This window comes from Tiliqua scincoides, chromosome 6 (genome assembly GCF_035046505.1).
Source record: "Tiliqua scincoides isolate rTilSci1 chromosome 6, rTilSci1.hap2, whole genome shotgun sequence".
Classification (NCBI taxonomy): Eukaryota; Metazoa; Chordata; class Lepidosauria; order Squamata; family Scincidae; genus Tiliqua; species Tiliqua scincoides.
This window is the reverse complement of record NC_089826.1, coordinates 53,985,041-54,001,260: the sequence shown is the minus strand read 5'-3', so window position 1 is coordinate 54,001,260 and position 16,220 is coordinate 53,985,041. Positions and strand designations below refer to the sequence as shown.

Here is a 16,220-nt window from a genome sequence, read left to right as displayed (position 1 = left end):
CCTAGGGCTGGCCCAGGCTGCCCAGGAACGGGGTTAGGATCCAGTATAACAGCTGGATCCAGGCAACAGCCTCCTGTAACCCGCCTGCCCATCCCTGGGAACAACTGCTGCCTGCCCTCCCCCATCTTAGAATGCCTCCTCCTGCCTCCCTCCTGCCTCTTTTCTGCCCGCTCTCTGATCCCTTATGTGACTCCTCAGATCTATGCCACCTCTTTTGCTTTGAGAAGACTCTTTTCCATTTGAGAACCTGCCAGGGACACTTTGGGAAGTGGGTTGAGATAGTCATTTTTCATTCTCGCACCTTGTGAAACCACGTGGAGGTATTCGTGGGGCTCCCCGCATCCCCAGGATGCTGCTGCTCCTTCCTGTGAGTAAAATAAAGCCCACGACCTCCCTGACAGTGGCACAATCCTACATTCACCCCCTCCCCCAACAAGGATGTACATCAGGCGTTTAGTCCTGAGAAGTTTGAGAACCCCTGGATTAAAGGAAGGGCAGAATGACAATGAAAGAAATAATAGATGTGAAACACACGCACACACGCACAAAGAATGTGGCCATCAAGTTTCAGAAGCATGAAGAAGTGTCTTTTGTAAAAGTCCAATTTCTCCAGACCGACATCCCTTTCAAGATTAAGGTTCAACTACCAAATACAAACAAGGGCAGCAGTTTTTCAGCCAGATAAGCCATCTAAGTTGAACAATAACCCCCCATGGCATGTTGTAAGCCCTAAGAAAGATGATCATAGCCCAGTAAATGCCATCAATATTCCTTTTTTAAAAAAGAAAATGAACTCAGAATACGGAGAGACTGTATTTCAGGATGGTTAATACCCAATTCCTGCAATATCTGCCCTCATTGTAAAGGGGAAACAAAATATGTTATGTTCCTTGCCCAGGGGTTTTGCTCTGCTTTGTACGGGATTATAGGTGATTTCATGAGCAATGCTTTAACATGCAGAAATGCTTTGGTAGCCTCTGCAGAAAAAGGCTCACGGCCAGTAGATCAATACACAGATACCTGCACCTTCTTCTTTAAGAAGAATTGTTCTGTAACAGCAATTTAAGCACATCTAAATTCAAACCTCATCATTTCCTCATCCACGGGTTGTTTGCCTTTTGACCATGAGATTGCTTTCTTGATCATTATGTTGGATCAGCATAAGGAAAAACATTCTGAATAATTGATCAAAGTCAAGGTGAGAAAGGTGCATTGCACACTCTACCATTTATTTAATGCTTTCCCTTGATATATAATGACGTGTGCTAGAATAGAAAGAGAAACCTCTCAGAATCTTGTGAAAGTCAAGTAAAGGCATACCACAATCCCACTGTGATTACTGAGAGGGCAATGAGGTCCAGATTTCAGTGTAGCACTGGTACACCATCATACATAAATATAAGCACTGGGAGCTTGCTTCTAAGACCAGTCCCTTACTTTATAGAGTTCTGTTGTGTTTCAAGGGAAGGAATCACCTCTTTTCAAAAGGAACATCTTGTGAAGCCATAGCCTTGCCTGAAAAAGTTAAGCAGGGCAGCTCGGGTTTCACCTTGGAAGAAAGGCACTGATTAGAGACAAAGGAATGTGGATTGGCAAGAAATGGATAACATCATGAGAACCTGCCTGAGGCATGTTTTGCAGCTACCTGTGGAAGCTTAGAAAGCACAAGAGCTGTGCAGCCAGCCAGTTGCGTGCCTACCATAGGGTGAGATGGGGCAAAAGCCCCAGATGCCGGCCGCAAGGACCCTGCGGAAGCCTCTCTGAGGTTCCCAATGGGGGCGAAAACTGTGCTTCTGGTTTGCCAGAAGCACAGTTTATAGCGCTGAGCAACCTCACAGAGGTTTCTCCAGTGTAGGCTTTGGTTGCGTGAGGCTCCATGAGCCTCTGGTGAGTGTGTGTGTGTGTGGGAGATATCTGCACGGGGGGGCCATAGCCCATGGGGGGCACCATCGCAGAGCTTTGCCCTGGGCGTGGGGCTGCGGAGGTCTGCGGTTGCAGCCAACCAAGACAATGATTGCATTTTGAAGGGAAATCTAGAAAAATGGAGGATCCTATGAGTTTCTCTCATAGAATAACACTTCTAAAAAAACCAATTTGGAAAAAAAAGGGGGTTATGGTCAGCCTGCCTATGTAAACCACCTTGAGTCTATGAGACTCAACTCCAGAGTTGAGTTGAAATATAAAAATATGGCAATCAATCAATCAATCAATCAATCAATCAATCAATCAATCCTGATCAAAACACAGATTCTAGCATTCATAAAAGTACTGAAAGGGCTACTGGTCAGTAAATTCTTTGTTAGGCAAACTGCTGGCTATAGTTCATTGGTGCTTCCTTACTGAGAGATATTCAGGAGATGGCTCTGGATACTCTACATGAGGAAAGCCCTCAGAAATTTTAAGGTGACTCATGCTACCTCAGTCTCCCAGCTGTGGGAGACTGTGATTGAAAGGAAACTGCAGCATCGAAATAGGAGGGACAGAGACATAAACCAGGATGAAGTTGAGAGGGGGGGGGAGAGAGAGAGAGAGAGAGAGAGAGAGAGACCTTATGCTAAGTTTTGCAGGGTGCCTCACTGTGGTGTGCAAGTGGCCCCTCCTCTTGTACTTCTGAGCCATTCTGGGCAGGGGGAGCAAAACAGAGGCATACACCTCTGTTTTGCTCCCCGCACCCAGAAGGGCTCCGAAGGTGAGAGGAAGAGGCCACTTGCAGGCCATGGTGAGGCACCCTGCAAAACTTAGCACCGTTTTGCACCCCCTCTAGCTATGCCACTGAACGGACTTGCTGCAGCCTGGCCAGTGTGCACGTTGGTCACTGTCACCTCATTTGTCACTTGTCAGTGTGTAAAGAGAACAAAAATGTCAAGGGTACCATCAGTCTCCAATGATCTCTCTTCCAAAGGAAGCCAAACTTGGGCAGGATTGTTCCTGGAACAACCCTTCTGCTTAGGAAAGTGGGGACTGCAGTACAGTATGATGTTCACATCCATATCTCCCAAACTGAACACTCTTGCAATATCCTTGTATGATGCTGAAAATGGACATATGAGGAACCTACATTGCTTTACTTACAGAGAGGCTAGTGAAAAGTCTGGGGAACATGCTTAATGAGACTAAGCAATAGAGACCAACAAACCCTCATTAGCACTAATAACCAGTAAAAATGGTTTACAATTTACAGTCACTTACTAGTACATGGTCTCAACTGGCAGTGACTGTAAGCGGTGACTGGCAGTAAGCGGTGACTGGCAGAGAAAGTGATATAGACCCAATCCCATCCCCCATTTGCAACAGCAGGAGGATTGTACCACTCTCACAAAAAACCCAGCAATGGCATGCAGTACACACCACCGCCAGGCCAGTCTGAGTCACCACTGCAAAGTGGCAGCAGATCTAGACTCATTGTGGACCCTAGATTGCATTAGTCTGAGTAAGTTGGTGGCGGAGTGTGTGTGTCATGGGCAGGGTGTAGGAGGGCAAGAGGTGGACCAAGGGAAGGAGGGATTGAATCCTGATTTTCTTCTTCAGAGAACCTCTTCATCAACGGTTATAAAGTGTAAGACATTTGATCACAATCTTGTTATCACTTACAAGTCACAAACTGCCAACCACCCGCCACATGGGGTGTATCACAGCTGTGGGTGGATAAATTCACAACCAGCTTTCACTCCCTTTTCCTTGCCCTGAAAACCACCTAAGCAAAAGGGATGGGTGACTCAACTCGGAAGACTTGGACTTGAATCTCAAAACACATGTTTTCCCTGACTCATCTGAACTTGAGTTACCATGTTTTGAAACTGGAAGTGTCTCAGGACTTTCTCGGAAACAAGTGGAATGACAGACTCGAAAACACGGGTCCTTCAGGCCATCACTCTGCTTTGTGTCTTTCTGAGTATGTGCTTGCATATTTTTTTTGCATGGCTTCCATGGTGCCCTGAAGGACCTCATGGGTGATCCCAGAATCCACATCATCATCATCATCATCATTATTGTTATTAATAGTATTTATATACCACTTTTCAACGAAAGTTCAGAAAACGGTTTACAGAGAAAATCAAATAACTAAATGGCTCCCTGTTCCAAAAGAGCTCACAAACTAAAAAGATGCAAAAGAACACCAGCAGACAGGCACTAGAAAAGACACTGCTGGGGTGAGGAGGGCCAGTTACTTGCCCCTGCTAAATAAAGAGGAGCATCCACTTGAAAAAGTGCCTCTTACCCAGTTAGCAGAGACTAAATCAGCACATGCAAGCAAGAGAGAGGAGGTTAGGTTGGCTCCAGGGGTGCAGGGAGGGAGGCTTAAGCTCCATTTTTGGGGCTGCATGAGGCTGAGACACAAGGAAGAAATAGAAGATGGCAGGTCAGCTAGGGTGGCAGGCATGGGCTATCTTGTCCATCTCAGAAGGAATGGACCATCCATTGGCTGATCAGATGGCTGTTTTTTTTCTGTGGAGCTGTGCCTGACTTGTTTGCTGAAAAAGACCTGCAATCAAACCACATCCCAAAAATGCTCTGGAAGAGTCCCCATGGCTGCCCATTAAGACTCAAGCATGAGTCGAATCAAGGGGGCGGGACTAGACTCAAATCGAGCTGCAGTGGTTTGGCACATCCCTGCTATGCGACTCCACTCAAATTCATTGCCTGCAAATGTGATAGAAAAATAAGAGGGCATTTTGGGTCATGTCAGCAATATCTCAGTTTTAATGATGACCCCTGATCCACTGAAACCCCTAGACATCAATTGCCTCCTGACATGCGTTTCATCCTAGCATGCAATTTTAGATTTTTGTACTATGAGCTTAACAAATTCCTTCCTGAAGACACAATTAAAAAAGATGGCTTCATGCCACCTCTTTGCAGCCACCACCAAACTGACTTGAATAATGAGAGTAAAGTAAACCCAAAGCTTGCATAACTTGCTTTATTCTATCAGAGGAATCCTGATTTAAATCCAGGTATATGGCACACATTCTCCAACAGACAAAGTTGGTTGGTCTTTTCTCTCCAGGCTCTTTTATGTGAACCTGGGCACAATGACACTGATTCAAGCTGACAAGGCCCCACACTTTGCTAAGTGGATGAGACACACAGTTAATGATATGGTCTGTGATCTGCCACGGAGCAGAGAGAGTGGATGAATATTATCCCTTTGATCAGTAATATAGGCAAGGCACACCTTCCCCCTTATTTGCCCCAGTCTATGCTTCGGGCGGGGGACAAGAAAATCAAAGATAAATGTTCATATTCCATTTCCTTCTAAATCCCTGGAGATTAATGTTGCTGTTGGAAACAATTATGGGGTGGCAGGGATGAAGACCAAAGCTCATGGGGGGGGGGGATGTGCAGTGGCTATACGGAAGCAGGCCAGCTGGTTATCACTGGGTAACAAGTCCCAGAAAAATGCTATAATTAGTTGGGGGACAGGCAGCAAACAGGGTGAAATGAGAAGGCAACTAGGTGGCCCAAAGTAATTTGGCTTTCCTGTTATATTCTCCTACCTCCATCCTTCCTATTTTATTACAGCTCCATAATACAGCCTGTTACGATCTTATGGAAGGTAATGGGGAGTCAGGCACTTAACAGTAATGAAATTAGATTTCCCCTTCTCTGCTCTAGAAGCAGAATGACATTTTCTTGTAAAAGCCGTGAAAGCCGTTTTTAAAAATGGAAGTGACAGAAAAACACTGGAATCCACTTCCCGGCAAAGGATGAAGGAGCTGAAAAGTGATGAGGGCGAGCACTTTATTGTTCCAAGTAATGTCTGCTTTTCATTTGGAGATGCGGCAAAGATGGGCCGGCAACGTTGCCGAACACCAAAGGAAATGAACCTTCCTGCTTTATCACCCCACAAAAGGAGAGATTGTTTTCCCATTCCCACTAAATCAAACATGAAAAAAGGCTTCAGTTTGGTAATAAAAATGAAATGAAAGCCATCGCTCTGCATTTCCACAGGCTCATTTGGCAAGATGTGGAAAGATGTGGAAATGAACTCTGATAATAACGTGTGTTGTAAGAGAGGAAGGGAGAGAGGCAGAAGAGGCGCACTGTGATGCCTGCCATGCCAATGCTCTGGTGATTGTGACATGAAGGTTTTGTGACACTCCTAAAATATGCCTGTAGTTTTATTATAGACTGTATTGCTCTGCCACCCACAGGACACAAATGAGAAGACCTAAAATTTCCTGTATAGCCATAGCTAGGCATGGACTCCCAGCATCGGCATTGAACCTGCCTCCAGGCCATGAGGTAGCAGCAGCAAATTCTTCCTGTGCATGAGGGCATAAGGACATAAGAAGAGTCCCACTGGATCAGGCCAAAGGTCCACTTAGTCCAGTTTCCTATTTCTCACACTGGTCCACCAGATGCCTCACAGAGCACACAACAAGAGACCTGCATCATGTTGCCATTCTCTTGCACCAGGCATTCAAAGACAGACTACCTCTAAAACCAGGAGGTTGCATATACCCATTATAGCTTGTTACCTAGGGTGGCCTTTTCCTCCATTCATGCAGAGGTTGCATATAGTCATCATGGCTTGTAACTATGATGAACCTTTCCTCCATAAATCTGTCCAATCCTTTTTTAAAGGCATCTAAGTCAGGAGCCATCACAACATCCTACGATAAGGAGTTCCACAGATTAGTCGAGTCTCCTTTGCTTTGTTCTCGCTGCCTGGAATTGCCCTGAAGGTGATGGGAAGGGGACAATTCCATGGCACACTGAGGCACCTGAAAGACGTAGTGCTGTGTCCCATCCCCCCAGGAACACTACTGACAGTGAATGCACAAGAGAGGATCAAGATGAGAATCTGATTCCAAGAGCATATAACATTGAGCTGCAAATTGAAAGGATACAATCCAGTTAACTGATAAAAGCTATTCATATTCTTTTATCTTTCTGTGTTACCAAACCTGGAAAGAATAATTCCCGTTTCTGGCATTTTGTTGCAAAGCTCATAAGTGTCACATGCCCTTCTGAGTCCCTGGGATACGTGGTGGGTTTAAAATAAAAATAAATAGGTCAAGAAAGCAGCTACTTCACTGACACTTTCAGTGCATCCATCCAGGAACCCTTCAGATCAAGTTTGGTCCTTTTTTAATGCTGACATCAGAAAAGAAAGGCAGAGAAATGACATCTACAGGTTGATACCTAATGCACTCTCAGCATCCTTGAATTCTAGAACAAGGCAAATGCAATGTTTTCTTCAGCATGCCTATATGTGAGATTGGTGGGCAAATGCTCACTTCTTAACATGAACCAAGCTTCTGTTTCCTAGCAACAAGCATTAAGTACTGAAAATGCTATCGGGTGCAAATATTTGTAGTGGGCTAAAGATAATGGAATTTTGAAACCTATGACAGTCCGTTTCAAATGACATATCCAGGATAAATGAAAATGCGGGCAGTTGGATGGACAACGTACATGTATTTACAGCCCAATCCTGTCACTTGCTGGCAAATAGCATGCATAGCTATTGTATGCTATGGGCTGCCTGGGGACCATGACGCAATGGAGAGGTAAATAAAATAAATTTTTAGTTACCTACACACTATGCCATGGTCCCCAATGGTCTTCTCAGATCTGTGCCCACTCTTTGGGGGGTGCAAGGACCCAAGGAGGCATCTTGAGAACACTTGCGGGGGGCATTTGATATTGGCAATGCCATTGCCACAAATATCCGCTGCCTGCCCTCCCCCAACATGCCTCCTGCTGGCCATGACCCCCACCCTGATCCTTTTCTTCTCCACCCCAATGTTCCCCCTTCCTGCTCACAATTCATATCTTGGACCAACTCACCTCCTCCACTGGTGGCTGTGTACTTCTATGCTGCTCATGTGTGGTCGCCAGACATTTGTACTGGTTCCCCTCATTGTGTATATTGTCACTGCAGGCTAAATACTAATAGAGAAGGCCTTCAACTGATGAAATGCAAGTTCCATCAGCAGAAGGCACCCATAGGATGGCGCTGCATGGATTTTACATATGTGCATGCATGGGCCACGTTGTCTATGATAGGGAGTACTGCTTTTCAGGATTCTTTATTGTTCTGAGTTGTACAGGTGTACCCCCATATCTGCAATGGTTCTGTTCCAGATTCCCCCGCGGATACCATGAATCCACAGATAAGGGAGATGCACCTAAAAACATAGGGAAAGTAAAAACAAAAGCCAGAAATAGCTTTTCCTACCAGTTCACAGCAAAACCACTGTGTTTTTGAGGGTTCTCTGAACTGCCTGCAGCCTCTTCCTGGTTGCATCGTCTCCTGCCTTCACTTAATGTCATCCCAGGATGCATCGCCACTATGATTGTGCAGAGAGAGACGGGCATTCCTTGCCAATCTGCTGCCTGAGGCAGTTGCTTCAGTCAACCTCATAGATGGGCCAACTCTGTGATATGCAGGACTTTGGGCTATATTAAAAAGATTTTCCACAGTAACAATCTTCAGTTTGACTGTACATCATGGGGAAAAGATGTTAATATTCCCACACTGAAAGTTTGCACAGTGTTTTCCATATTAGGTGGCACCATATCAAAGCCTTTTAGATGTTGGTACAAAGGCCAACATCTCAAGGAGCAAATACCATAACCCACGACAAAAGAAGAAAGCAAGCAATGCAAGTGATTTATGCAGGCACAGCTCTCCCCGAACACAAGATCACCCCATGCATCATCTATGTCTTTGGTGTGTCACCAGCCCTCTCTCTCTCTCTCTCTCTCTCTCTCTCTCTCTCTTCATACAAATTGTGAACCGTTGGAAGTCATAAAACCAGCACTTGTGACACAGCAGAGGCTTCAAACAATTTGATGTATGGCATAAAAAGGAAATGTGAAATTCTGAATGGAAAGCCTTTTTCAAAGTTATTTGCTTGTGAAGCTATATTTTTTGAAGCCTTTAAAAGGAGGAGTTGTTTGAAGTGAGAAGTCGCACTGAGGAGAGCGCGTGAAAGCAGAGATCCAAAGCCGTCAAGAATGAATCAATAGTTGCAGGAAGCAGTTTTTATTAAGTATGACACTTGTCCCAAATCCTAACACTTTTCACAACGTGGAGAATACATATTTCAGTATTTGTTTTGCTACTTGCTTCAGAAGGAGCTACTGACACACAAAGCTGTATCCGGAAAAGGGTAGTAGTCATGGAAGGCAGCCTAATCCTGAACTGCCTAGAGCATGGGGCTACTGCAGTGTCAAAATGGCGGCCACGGCATCCAAAGTACCTTGGACAGCTGCTTCCTCCTCAGAAGAAGGGGACTTTTGTCCTATTCCCCCACATAAGGAAAGAAGCCCTGCAATGGAGCTATTCGATTCTGCACCCGCTATCAAGCAGGTGCAGAATAACAGAGTTCTGTGTTCAGCCAAGAGACCTGACATGGGGCTCTGGATCAGATGGAGCCAAGCTCCACTGGTCTCACCCACTTCCTCCCCGCCACACCTCCTCCCCCCCTCCGTCCACCTTCCCCACCCTGGAACACCTCCTCCCCGCCTCCCTCCACTGATCATTCCACCACCAGCAACGAACCGCCGGCCCCTCATAAGAACGTAAGAACAGTCCCACTGGATCAGGCCATAGGCCCATCTAGTCCAGCTTCCTGTATCTCACAGCAGCCCACCAAATATCCTTCACCAGTGTTGGCCCAGCACAGGCTTGTGCTGGGTTAGCTTTGTTGCTGGGCTGGTGCTAAGCCCAGCAAATGTGCCATATGACACATTTGCAACAGTGAGTACTGGCGGTAAGCCAGTACTCAATGCTCAGGGTTGGGTTCTAAGTCTTATTGAAATGAACGGGATTTAGGCTAGTCAAGACAATTGCCTTACTTCATTGATTTCAATAGTGTTTAGCCATGGCAACCTTCCTTTGGACACATCTACAATCATGGTGTAATGCCATATATCAGTAATAGAATAAACCTTTTGCATGTAGGTTTAATCCCTGATGTCGCCTGGTAGGAATAGGAAATACTCATCTAAAACCTTGGGAAGCTCTCACCAGCCAGTGTAAGAAATACTGTGCCCGCTGGTTCAGTGGTTGGACTCAGTGTAAGGCAGCTTCCTATGTCATCCACAGCTTTCTGCAATTAAGTCACTAATATTAGTATCTGAAACTACTGCAATATAGTTTACTTTAAAAGTTTCTTTTAGCTCAGTGAAATCATTAGCAAAACAACCTCATGCCGTCCTGTAAATGTCAACAATTCAAAAAAAATGCAGGGAGAAAATTGGAAGGAGAACGATGTCGAGTAAAATTAAAATAATTCTGCATGGGATTAAGGCGTTCTGATTTAGACTGCTGACTGCCAGAGCTCCATCTTTCACAGGAGACAGAAAAGCAATACAGTCAAAACTAAGTTGTCTTTTGGGGTCAATTAAAGTAGACTCTTGACAAGGTCTTTCCATCTTTTATGACTCCAACGGTTCTGGAAGGGCAAGACCTTTATTAGTTGGACGACTCAATGGCCTGGCATTGACTAATAGAAAGGAGGAGACAGAGTGCATTTCCTTCGAGAAAAATGATCCTTGCAGAAGTCAGCATTCTGTCTCTGTCTCCTCCCAGGGAAGAGACAACAACTACAAGTACATCTGACATTGTGCGCCCTGTTTTAGCGATTTTTCTTTGCTCGTACATCACCCTGTCGCCACCAATACCCTTTGGATATCCTTCCCTTGTTATTTTGGGAATGGCACACCAACTTGCTTTCCCCAAGGTGACAACTCTGTATGGTCAAGAGCTCCCTGAGCAGAAATCTAAAACAAAAGCACCTCTCTTTCCCCTCTTCCTCTCTTGAGAAATTCACCTGGAGGCTTGATTTCAACTTCCTGCTGCACTGGGAAGATTAGCAAGCAATGAACCATGGGGATGTGTTTGTCTCCTCCAGATGCGGTTCCATTTGTGAGATCAGATGAAAATACCCTGGGATCAAATTCTGATAAATGGGAACATGTTCTCTAAATGAAGATGAAAGAAGAGAAAGAGTGAAAACTCACTCAGCGTCCTCTTCTGTAACCTGAATCTACGTCTCAGGGATTTTCAAGGAACTAGACAGCCTGTGGTGAAACAAGGCAAAAGTGATAAGTAGCAGCAACAGACCTACTGTTTTTTTCTATGAAATCATCAGAATGAATAAGAGCCCAATCCTGCGGTCCGCACTATGCCTCCGCGACGTGGACCACAGTTACAAATGCGCCGTAAGGCACGTTTGCGGGGCTTACCGCCGGGCTCCCGCAAGAGGTGGCTCATTACCTGCCGGCTCTGAGCCACCACCCAGCGGGCGCCCAAGTTCCACGGCTTGGTGGTGCCTGCGACTGCTAGGCTGTGGAACGGGGAATGGGGACATTCCCGGCGGCGTGGGGGAGGCATTCCTGGGAGGGGGGAGGCGTTCCCGGGGTGTTCCCGGGGGCGGGGGAAGAGGTGGGTCCACGGAGCTGAGCTCCGCAGGATCCCAGGCACTCATGGAGGGCTGCTCGCCCTACTTGAGCACCTTCACTTTAGCGGCAACCAAACAGTCACCGCTAAAGTGAGTATTCCCATTGCAGGACTGCTTCCCTTACTCGGGGGAAGGGGACGAATGTCCCCGTCTCCCAAAGAGCCTCCTGCGGTTGCACGGGAGGCTTGGGATCTGGTGGGAGCCCTTTGTGGAGCCACCAGGTCCTGCAGCTGTGGGCAGCTCAGGATTGGGCTGTCAGGCAGGTAACCAGGGAACGGCAGCTAGGAGCATTCCATGAGTGACCCAGTAGCTTAAATCAGAGCTGGGTTTCCAAGGCTTTTGAATTAAGAGAGGTAAAGTGTGTACGTGCATGTGTGAGAGAAGTGCAATGTGATAAAAAGTTTGTGCGCATGTGTGTACCCAGATCTTTCAGAAAACAGCTTTGACAGAACTTATCCTTTCAAAGACTTGAATAAATCATGTCAGTTCATGTGCACCTACACACACCTTCTACAGCAATGCGTTCATTCGTTTCTACCACACCTTACACTAGAGAGTCTGGAGGCAGGTAACAAGAGTATAAAAGCATAAAAAAAGATCTACACTACAGTAAAAACAAATTGAGTAATGCAAAAAATAATCAGAAACTGACCAAAATGGAACATTCCAGCAGCAGCAGCTGCAGCAAATACAGGGACAACTTGACTTTATGACAAAATTTTTCAGTTCGACGTGAGAAAGACCCTTCCAAGATTGTTGGAAATGGCCATGGTGTGCTTTCTACCCCACAAGCAGGCATTCTGAAACCACTGCTGCTAACAGCCAGCTACCAGCAGGAGTGCATTCCGAGAAGGGGATGGGTGGAGGGAGGAATGGGGCGAGGAGGATGAGGAGTGGAAGTGTCTGGGTGGAAGGGGTGGGCAGCGGCAGGTGCAATGGGAGAGAGAGGGATGGGTCCAGCATTGACATGCCAGGACCCTATCTCCATTTGCTCTCACTCACTCTCCATGGTTCTGCACCAGCAAAATGGCTGGCGCAAATCTGAGGCGACCTGTTCGGGCAGCAGAAGCTTACCCCAGAGGGGACGAAATTGCCCTTACCCCGAGGAGACTTCTGTGATTGCCCCCCACCAGCACAGGATGCAGTGTGCACTGTGTTGGCACTGTTGCATTGGCAGGGGAGGGTTTTGTTGGGATTGGACTGAGACAGGTCTGGTAATACTCCCTTCCATCTCACCAATTCGCATTCTCCCTTTGTAAGCAGGGAGGCAAATGTACAATCTATGATACTTCTAATGCAAACATATGGAAGGTCATCTTATCAATGGGGTATGCTGTTTGCTTACAGACACTCATCACGTGACTCTCGCAGTTTGTACACATGATCAGAAGCCACCGAAAACGTGTTTGCATGGTGAAAATTGCCAAATCAGTATCAGACACATGAGAACTTTACTGCATGGAACAGTCTCCATGCTGTTGCCTTTCAGGGGGTGGGGGCACTTTGACTCCGCCTGTCTCTGTGAATTGAGCCCAATTTTCCTGCCTAGAGAGGCATCTGGCATTCAGTCTAGATTTGAGATCCATTGGATTCTATCAGTTCATGCACAGCTGACAATGAAAACCATGCACAATGCACTGTTGACTGTGGAAGGTGCCTTCCTTTATTTAACAAAGAACTTTCCTTTTCTGTTTTGATAATTCATCTCTTTTCTTAACTACAGAAAAGTGAGTATGTGTGATACGGCCGGCACATGATTGGTGAAGATTAATGTAACTACTTCCCAATGCTACATTTCTCTAAATTAAAAAGTCATTATCGCCCTGCTAATGCAGTGTTATTTCGATAAATATGATAAAGAAATCATACATTTCCAGGGGGTCCACTTCTAGACTAACAAGGCTGCCAGGAATGCTATCTCCCACGCAAGCTAAAATTAGCCTTACAATATTTTCCTTGGTGCTTCAGGTTGGTATTTCGATTCCTAATCTCAAAAATAACACTTTGTGAACTAAAAGCTTTCACAGTGTGGCCAGCCTGGTAGGGTGGCTACAACTTGGAAGGCCTAATTGCTATGCTGGGCCGTCTCCCCCTCGGAGACATACTCCTTTAATAAACTGTTTTAGTGATTTCTGAAAGTTCCATTCACCCAAATCTATTCTAAATTATGTTCCTTGACTGCGTTAAATAGCTTAACAAATCACTAAAGGCTGTTCTTTATTACAAAAAAAGAAGTCGCTTTCTTTGTGGAATGCACTGAGATCTAGTGTGAATTAATTATGTTAGACTAGCAACCCTTCAGGAAACATTTTTCAAACACTACCCACTCAATGTCAGGGTTGATCCTTATCTTTTGCACACCAGACTGTTATTTTGTCTCCTTATCCTACTTGATCAAACCCTATAAAGTGAACAAACCTTTTCCTCAGCCATTAATAGTGCCGCCTTTATCTCAATTTAGAGGGATTGTGCCATGGGGATGGGGCTTCTTTGTAGTGGTTCCACAACTATGGAAATCTTGACTGGGGGAACTAAGAACTTCTTCCTCCCTCATGGTCTTTTGGTGATGGCTCAAAACATTTTTTTCTCTGTTGTGTTTGGGTGATGTGTTATTATCTGTCCCCTGTGTCTCTATAGCAGTTTTTTGCTTATAAATAGTTGCCTTAGTTGTTGCCCTTTGTTACATTTGTTCTGTGCTGATGGATGGATAGATATAGTATGTTGTAGCACACAAACCATTAAGCACTAAGGCCAGGGATCACACTTGGGGTTTTTCCTACAGATTTGCCTGATATTCCAATGTAGGCCTGCATGCAGTTGATGCCTCTAGTTTTTGCTCTTACTCAGTATAAGAGATCTAGTAAATAAAGACAAAAAAAATACCACTATAGAAACACTTTGTGTTAGATCCCTTGTACAAACACTAGCTTCTCCCTTGACAAATCACTAAAGTAGGGGTTGGCAACCTTCTTTTAGCATAAGGGCCAGATATCAGGTCATCAATATTTAAGAGAGTATATACATTTGATATGCATGTGCGAACTTCCCAATTAAGCCAGAGAGCTGACAAAAATAGAGATGGACTGTGGTTTTACTTAAGGTCCTTTTGTTTCATCAGGTCTGGTTCAGACTCTTTGTGGCTCCAATTTACAGCACAGTCAAATTGCTGAACATGGAGAGAGAGAGAGAGAGAGAGAGAGAGAGAGAGAGAGAGTTCTGAATGGTAGAGATGCCCAACATTGTCTCAACCTATCCAATGGCATGTTATACAGAAATAAAAGTTATTGCAAAAAGGTGAAGGGTTGCCATTCACCACAAGTTTGCCAGACCTCCTAGGGCAAAGTTTTCCACAGGTACAGTGCCACCACCAAAAAGGTCATCTCTAGTGACTGAATTTGTATCAATGGCAAGCCAGAAAGCAGGGACAGAGAAGAGTTATTTGATATTTACGTTTTTATACTTCTCAGAATTCAGGGTGGTGTACATAATCCCTCTCTTCCTTCTGTCCTCACAACAACCCTGTGAGATAGGTGAGGCTAAGAGATATTGACTGGCCCAAGATAACCCAGGAAACTTCATGGCTGAGTGGGGATTTGAACCTGGATGTTCCAGATCTAGGTTTCCTTCCCAAACCTACGATGGCCACTATACATCCTAGCTTTCTTAGGTTATCTTAAAATAATCTAATAATTCAGCTAGGCTCAAAACTGTACCTGGGGCTGAGTTTAAGCATGATTAGAAAACTTAAGCTGGTCTAGCTAGACTGCGGACCATGTATCTTGTGAAGGCAGAATAAACTTTAATATTCATATTTAATGAACACCAAATAAATGTTAAACAGCCCTGCCTACAATTTCAAAGGGTGGCTTTTGAGGGAAAAAAAGAATTGAGTTCTGAAGGTGGCAAAGATTTATAGCAGGGATGCTTTCACATTAAAAAATAATAAGGCAGAGTCGTCTTGTAGAAATAAAGAGATCATGGTGTTACTTTGGATTCCATGAACACTCAGATAAGAAGAAGCTTGATTGTCCCAAATATCAAAATGTCTCTGTCCCAAATATCAAAAAATAATTTTTCCTCTCTGCCATTAATCATCAAATAATAAAAGCAATATGAAAAGAAAAGCATGATTACATGGTAGTCACAATAATCCCCTTCTCATCATTTTTGCCCTAATATGAAGAATGGCTGGACTGCTAATTCATCAGGGTTAAAAGTCTGAAGTTCTGCAGTGAAATTAAACCTACAGCATTAGGTGATCCTTCACTTTATGCTTCAAGTGAATACCTGGGAATCAATATGAATTACATTTCCTCATTTCAAAAGGTATGTTGTGACTGGATGTTATGTTACTATTAGGGGCACCTAAGAAAAGTGGATGAATCAAATCAGGACACCTTAGGCAGCCTTTTCTGACATACACACAGGCACAGAGTTATTAAATCAAAAGATTTTCCTTACCAGTCATGCCCTTTGAAATCACAGGACTAAAAGGAACAAAGGTCTGGGGCCTTAAAAGCATTTCCTTAGAAATACCAGAAAACTCTCATGAGACCACTTCCTTCACTTGACTGATTGCATATCCTGTGCTGAAAGTCAGAACTTTAAAGGAGTGAATCTGTAATGGAGTGGATATATGCCAAGAAAGTCAGAAATAGTATTCAAAGGCTGGGACATTCCATTCCATGCCTTGTTAACACAATTGCCGAGCCAGTTCAATGACTTCTATGAATCTTCCCATTCCCAGAATCATACGGCTACTTTACATTTTACATTTTAATAGTGCTGGTTTAATTATTG

The 16,220-nt window shown here is 44.7% G+C and overlaps 1 protein-coding gene across 1 annotated transcript in view; it reads right to left on the bottom strand.

Annotated features, from left to right (window-relative positions):
* Positions 1-16,220, bottom strand: part of GALNTL6 (polypeptide N-acetylgalactosaminyltransferase like 6) — a 629,228-nt gene that overhangs the window by 65,361 nt on the left and 547,647 nt on the right. The gene's annotated exons all lie outside the window — the stretch shown is intronic.